The sequence below is a fragment of the Rhea americana genome, unplaced genomic scaffold (assembly GCF_003343005.1).
Source record: "Rhea americana isolate MKP2758 unplaced genomic scaffold, rheAme1 scaffold_38, whole genome shotgun sequence".
NCBI classification, from domain to species: Eukaryota; Metazoa; Chordata; class Aves; order Rheiformes; family Rheidae; genus Rhea; species Rhea americana.
Window position 1 is genome coordinate 2801485 of NW_028186512.1, and position 7482 is coordinate 2808966.

Below are 7482 nucleotides of genomic sequence, written 5' to 3' on the forward strand. Positions count from 1 at the left end.
GTTAAGATATGACTCACACATTCTTGACTACGAGTCACCTTCCAACCTACCAGCATTACCTCAGTCTTATTACTAGCTAGCTCTCACCTGTACTCATCTTAGGCAGACAAATCTTTCAACAGTATGAGTTGCATCAGGAGAGATGGAGAGGGATAAGCCTGGGTTTTTCTCACACACCAAAGCATGCCTGTAACTTATCTCTTTGCTCCAACTCTTCAAAGAAACCCCAGCTGATACAATCAATGCACTAGCTTTGAGAGACAGTCATTACTGAGAGCTATGTTAATTGAACATTTACAAACTCGGTTCTATAGTACTTTTTAAATTATTTGTGAATTTGTCTGTTTTTTAATGGTGTGTCAAAAATTTATACCTGGAGTATAGACTACTTCATGGGATCAGGTCAACAGATCTCCATAACAGAGCTTTGCAGGTAGACATGAGCAAGTCTGTCAGGAAGATAAGAACATACTCTCAATATCACCACTACCATTTTTATTTTCAAAAATACATTTTTCTAGAGCCATAAGTCTTATCAGTGGTTACTTTTATCTCTAGACCATAAAGATCTAGATGAGTATAGCCTAGGAATCAGACAGTAGTATAAAGATTTATTAAGTCATGCTACTTATTACAACAGTGTACCTCGTTCACTCTAAAGGCTGCATCAATTTCCCTTAAAAGATTATTTGAACAAAAATAACTCAGAGTCAAAATATTACTAACCTGTACGCTGCACATTTATCCCATCTGTCTCTAATTTAATCATATTAATTAATTGAAGCAACTTAAATATCATATTCTTCTTTGTGTCATCACTGCTGGTATTCTTTATATATTTATTTGCAGATGGCATGAACATTTATTTGTTCTTGCTATATGGTTAACATTCTTATGTCAGGAACCCTACTACAATGAAGTTTCTCTTTAAATAACATCTACCCTAAGGGAAAGAACAGTGCCCAGCTCGCTACAGGTAGCAACAGGCTATTAGGTGATAACTAACTTGCAAAGATTCTACATTTAACAGTTTGTCATATATCAGCAGTCCAAAGCAAAGATTTTCAGGATCCTAAGACTAAACTATTTTCTTATCTTCATTAGCATATTCACTCATGCTGTTTAACCATGTATTACCCATTATGTGGAGGGAAATAGTTTACGCTGCCTTCTAGCAAACATAAATGCTAATGTAATCACATTGTAATCACAAATACGGTATTATTTTGCAAACACGTAGAAACAAACAGTGCTCCTAATCTGTTATGAGCATAGAGGGAAGGTGCAACAGATGAATGCAACAAAGAGAAGGTGCAACAAAGAGAAGGAAGAACAAGATGACTTTTAAAATGTTGTCACTTTTTGAAATATCTGGTAATAGGTATAGAGCTATTGTTTCTGTATGACCACATCTTCTACACAGATGCTACAGTTGCAAAATTTATTTGATAATATTGAGAAATTTTGCAGGAAAACATTCAACAGCTTTTGTTTCTTTATTGCTATTCGATAAGCTATAATCAGGTTGTGCTTTTTAAGAACATACACAATTATATAAAAAAATAATCAAAATCAAATGTTCAGTGTCACATTTTGAGTTTTTTTGCAATCTAACTATAATCCAGGCCATGGATTTATAAGATACATTTTTTTTATAAAGAACTACATTTTGTATAATTCAGAAGATTTTTACACAGAGCTGTATTCTCAGATGGATAAAGATGTGTAAATTCCTCAAAATCAAAGGGAGCTAATACCCAAGAGGGCAAAGCAGACAAAACAGCCCATCAGCAACTCAACCACATGAAAGACCACGAAGAAACTCCAAAGCCACCCATGCAGCTGCCTGAGGAGTCTGTCAAGGAATGAGAGGTTCTTGTTCAGCTCAAGCTGCTGCTGGAAATGTGTTTGAAGAGTTTGGCAATACATCTGGATTTTACAAGTGGCACATATAGATGAGAAAAAACAAAAATGGGTTGAATTATGTGCTGCAGCACCTTGGCAGTGTCACATCTCAGCCAACTAGTATATAATATAATTTGCAAGATAATGGAACATTCTCCTGCATTCATTATTTCCAGAAGGGTAGCTGATAAACATATTAGCAGTGTACTTGCACGAAGTATACATGTGTATAACACAAAGTTAACAAGACAGTCACCTAGAAGACAAGGAAGATAGGATTCTTTTCCTGAAATTTTAATCTGTTATTTTTATTTTTTAAGATATCTAGAAAGCTTCTGTTTCTGAAAAATCAGTATTCAGGTGTTGAACATCAGAGACAGATAAAACCAGCATAGGTATGAGGAAGAATCAACCTTTTTGTTTCTACACCTTCACTGGAAACTATCAACAGTTAGAGAATAACACAATTATTATAATATCACGTCCTGTCTTTCTGCCTACAAATCTGAAGATTTCTCCTCAAAATATTTTGCTTTCCACAATCAGAAAGGAATATGACAAGAAGCACGCACTTTCAAGGTATTTGGTCAGCACTAAAAACAACCCCTTTCAAATTCTGATCTCTATTACATCAGTGTAGGCCAGCTAGCTGCAAGGAATTGTGAAGAACATTTCTGATGAGAAGACACTTATTTAAAGTACATTTTAAATAAATTATTTTAGCTGCCTTCAAATTGCTGCAGGGATTAGGAGGGAGCATCTGAAACACTGAAGACACTTGTTAAATGCTCTGTTGTTTTGTTTGCTTTGTGAATCTGAAGTAAAATGGAAAAGATCTTAAATACAAATAGCGAAGGCTGTGAACTCATTATTCAGTCTCTGTTTAATCTTCCACAACACTTTTTGTTTAAATCTGTGAGTGACTCATAGCAGTGGCTTCAGCCAAGATGAGCACAGACAGACTCTGTGCGTGCCCACACAAATGCTGATGAATCTAATCCCCGTGTTGGCTTGTAAGAGTCCCACTATCACTATCTGGAGCTTTTTGAGGAGAGATCATTCTTTGCATAGGCTTCTGCCAAGGTATCTCATGTTCTGGTGATGGGAACAGCTGGAGACAAGAGACTCTATATTTTCATTTTCATTTATGACCTAATACAGCAGATTACTTTTTGCATTAGATCAAATGAAATATTTGTCCCATGAATTATGCTTTCATAGTTCCGTGCATAATGCTCTTTTATTTACAGTAAAAAACTCTCCAGGCAGTACCGTTAATATAAAACAAATTTATGTAGCAACAACGTTCTCTAAATAAAAACCTACTCACGTGGCATTGTTTCTTGCTCCAAACAGTTAGGAGACTCTAGAGGCCAGAGCAAAAAAATCATTAGCTTTGGCCATCCCAGTTAAAATCTTAAATTCTCTCTCACATGAGAATCTTCCTCCTCCTGCAGATTTCCAGCACATGACTAGCTTGAAAACAGCTATTTTATTCTATAGTATGTTCTGCACTATAGTTGCTGTCTTGTTCCTGTGATAATTAGACAGCACATTTGTTTAACATGTAGATCTTCTTTTTAGAAAGCAGGCAGGATGTGATTATCCATTAAGTATAAAAGGCCCAGTCTAGGTGAGTAGAACTGTGCTACAATGACCTAGATTTTGAAAGGGTTCCACTGCACTCCATTTTTCTGAGATGGATTGTTCTACTCTGGAGACGTGTTTTCAGTCGGATCAGTTTTCTTAGCTGGCATGTCTCACGGCTACTAAAATGCCAGTGTCGTGCATGAGGGAGATGGTGGAACTGCACAGCTTGGAGCAGAGCAGGATCTTTCCTTTTAGCTCTGCTCAGGTTAGTGTAAATGATCCTGGAACCACACACTAAGRGTCTAGTGGTCTAATATCAAATGAACAAGCAGTGGTGAAGCTGTACTTGAAGTTTTACTGCAGTTTAGAAGAGTACTGCTTTTCTTTACAGAGCCAACCAGTTCTATTCCTGACTCTTCTCCCTTTAAATATGCAAGAGTGTTTCATGTAAGATTATACAATATAATGASGCACCATGGGGAGGTATACAGAGTTTAAGAACAGGATGAGGATGAGGTTGAATTATGGAATTCGACATCAAAATTTGGGTAAGGGTTGACTATAATGAAGCATCATCCTATGAAATTTTTCATGAATTTTGACTCAAACCCTGTTTATCCTCAGGTAGATTTCTACCATATTGAAATATACAGGAAATGTATCTGATAACAGGCTACTTCTAGTTCTTGATCTGCATCAGGGTGAAAAGCATGCTTATGAGGCTTGTATTCAAGGAACGAAATTCAAGTCAGATGCCTACCTGAAGAAATCTGATGGCAAAAGCTCTGATTTAAAGTTATGCATTTCAGAACTTTTTCTTGGCATTTATACAGGTAAACTAAGGCTTTCTTTGTCTATAGAGAGACTATTATTACCAATGGGACTCATAACAGAATTGTATTTGTGAAAATTTCCCTGTATTTAGACACAAAATCTCAAGCAGATAATTTGAATTGACATTCCTCATTTTCAGTCCTTACTCTGCCATTTTTAATAAGGCATTTGTTTTTTCAAGCCTCACACAAGACTACTGTAATACTCTCTGTATTTAGAAAGCCTCAAGTTTTACCAGTGTCACTCTGATTAACCTTCAAAATTTTTAGTTAAAAATCTTACTCTCTGGTTTACCAACCTAGGCTCATCTAATACTGTTATTCCCAGATGGAAGTCTCCAGATGTTCCAAGAGGTGCATTTTATAAGTGCTCAGGGAACTAGAATCCTTGAGTGTACAATGGTATGCACTAGGCCAGCCCTGATCTTTGGCAGCAAACCTAATTCATTTCTCTTCTGATTATATCATATTTTTTCCTATTACTCAACTCACATCTATTTCTACAGCAGCCTGGCTTACAAGATGATTAGAATTGGAGGAACTTGGCATATTGCATATGCATATATTCTATATAATGTAACACACCTTAGAGGAAATGGCAATAACAGAAGCATCTGGAAGATCTTCAGAATTCCTCCCATTTATTGTAGTCTCTACCACAGTATTGACTCAGAAATGAAAGCTAAAAATAATGTTCTTAAAAGATGCTACAGCCCGCTGATAAAAACATTTCTTCTGTTCATATTCTGCTATACTGGTTACATCAAATACCCGGACAGAAGTTGGATGCCTTTCTATCCAAGGCATGATCTGGATGCCTTTTACTACTAGCTACATTCAGTGGTGGTAACTAAAGCAGTAAATAATTGCCAGTTGCTGTCCTAGATGTTTTAAAATAAATTATCTTACAGATGCTTAAACTTTTCTATCTACCTAAACCTTCAATGGAAACCAATGTGCATTATAATTTACTGTGGAATTTTAAAATCTGAATTGTTTTAAAAGAGAATTTGTTTGAAAAGATGAATGAATTTTGGTTCATAAAAATATGTTTCTTTTTACAAGTTTCCTGTATCATAGTTGTAGTTTATAACCAGCAGACAGCTTTCACATTCAAGCATCCTTCAAACCTCTGAGAAAGCAGGAAAAAGTTCATAAAACTATTTGCTGTTGCTGCTATGACATCAAATAAGCTTTGAGCTTCACATCATTACAACAATGGGGTATAGTGAAAGAAGAAGAAAGTCATTTCAAATGCTCATTGGGTTCACATCATCCAAATGGCTACCAGATGGGGCTTTACACAGCCTGGAGAGTCCACGTGGGGAGCTACAGTTCCCCAGGCCCACTGCTGCTGCATGAATGGCCTCTCTGTGCCATCACCTCCCAGCCTGTGAAACCCAGCCGATGACATCTGGTGAAAATCTTGGGGTAGGCTACTGGAGTAGACATCAATTGTGGGCAGAGGGGAAGGTGGACAATGTTTCCTAAATTGTTCAGTAGTTCCTTAAGTGTTTGCTTTACATGATTTATTCATTCTTTGAGATTAGGCAGTGAGGTTTGGCAGCTGGAGAGAGAAGGATGTTTTCAGTAGCTGCATGGATTTTAGTGCTGTTCTATCAGCCAAGGCTGGGAAGACTACAACTATCTTGTCCCAGGCAGAGATCAGAAGCTATGACAAAGGGAATACGAATACAAAGAAAAGCTTAAGAGACTAATTCAGGAAAGTTAGCAAAAATGAAAAGGGTGACCAAAACCTAAATATTTAAGCTTCCACTAACCAGAATATATAATCCAAATGCAAAAGCACACCAGATCAGTTATCTCTATTTTTTTTACAGTAACTATAATGCATATTTTATTTTTGGTATATCAGGTTATTTATACAGACAATGTTACAGCTAATTTTATGATACTAGAAGAGTGTGATCTCAGAGTTGGCAGGTGAATACTTACAAATAGTGATATTTAAAGATCAGACACAAATTTAAATTAATTGGTAGTGTATACATTCGGTTAAATAAAACCTATAAAGCTTACTTTCTGTACTGCATATATTAGACATTTACTAGAGACAAAGTATCTCAAAACACTCAAGAAAAGTAAAATTGAAAATAATGCTCTCTTGCAGGGTTTTGGGTGTGAAGCCAACTGTTCTAATAAGCTACTTCATTTAGGAACAAAATCTACTTGTTTATTATTAACCTCAAAAAATTGTTTTAACATTCTGATTTTTAAAACAGTATGATAATTTCTTAGCTTGTAACACTGTATGTATTGAGTTGGTTTGTTTCTGTTATTTTTTCATCAGCTATTTGCTATTTTATTTCTTAATATGTACCTTCTGGTACGTTTACATTAGTGAAATCAGGCCAAGAAATATACCTTGCATAGAGACAAGAAGATGGTATGATTTGTATTAATTCCTAAGTGCCTTAGAAAGGTAGTTAAGAAAATGTTGTCTTCTTCACTGATGGGCTTTGATTTTCTTGGGGTGAATAATGTTGCGATATTCAGCTGGACACTGTATCCCTTGTGTTCTGTCCAGTGGATTTCACACATGTAAGCAGCATCCAACTGGTTGCACACTAGGAAAGGAGACATCCTGCAGCACAATGTTATTATAGTTACATAGTTGATCTGGATCTGTCTAGTCCTGGGCATACCAGGACATGAGGCTTTCAGGGATTTGCCTACCAGCATGGAATTGAGTAGCAGTGACACGACACCACAGACCTTCTTAGAAGTCAGAGGGAGCAGCCCTGGTTACTACTTTGTACTTTTTCACTACTTAGCAAATTGCTGCAGTATGTATCTGCACACTTTCTAGGCTGAGCCTGTTGTAAAATTCACACTCCCTTATGTACAAGGTACTGCAGAGTTACTACCCCACCCCCACACCCGCCACCCTGGATTTATCTTGTAGTAGCTTTGGATTTATCTTGAAAGTAGACATCATGCGTGGAAGCATATCTGGGGCATGTTTTCATGCCTTTATTAGCAATCGTTGGAAAGAAACTAACTTGTTAAAGGAAACCTTTAATTTTGATGTAACTACAAGACTTCAAGAATAAAAGCTCTAAAAATGAAGTTCCCACAAGGTTGCTTATATAGTGAGTGGCACTACTCTTTTCACTGAATAAAACATGAACTC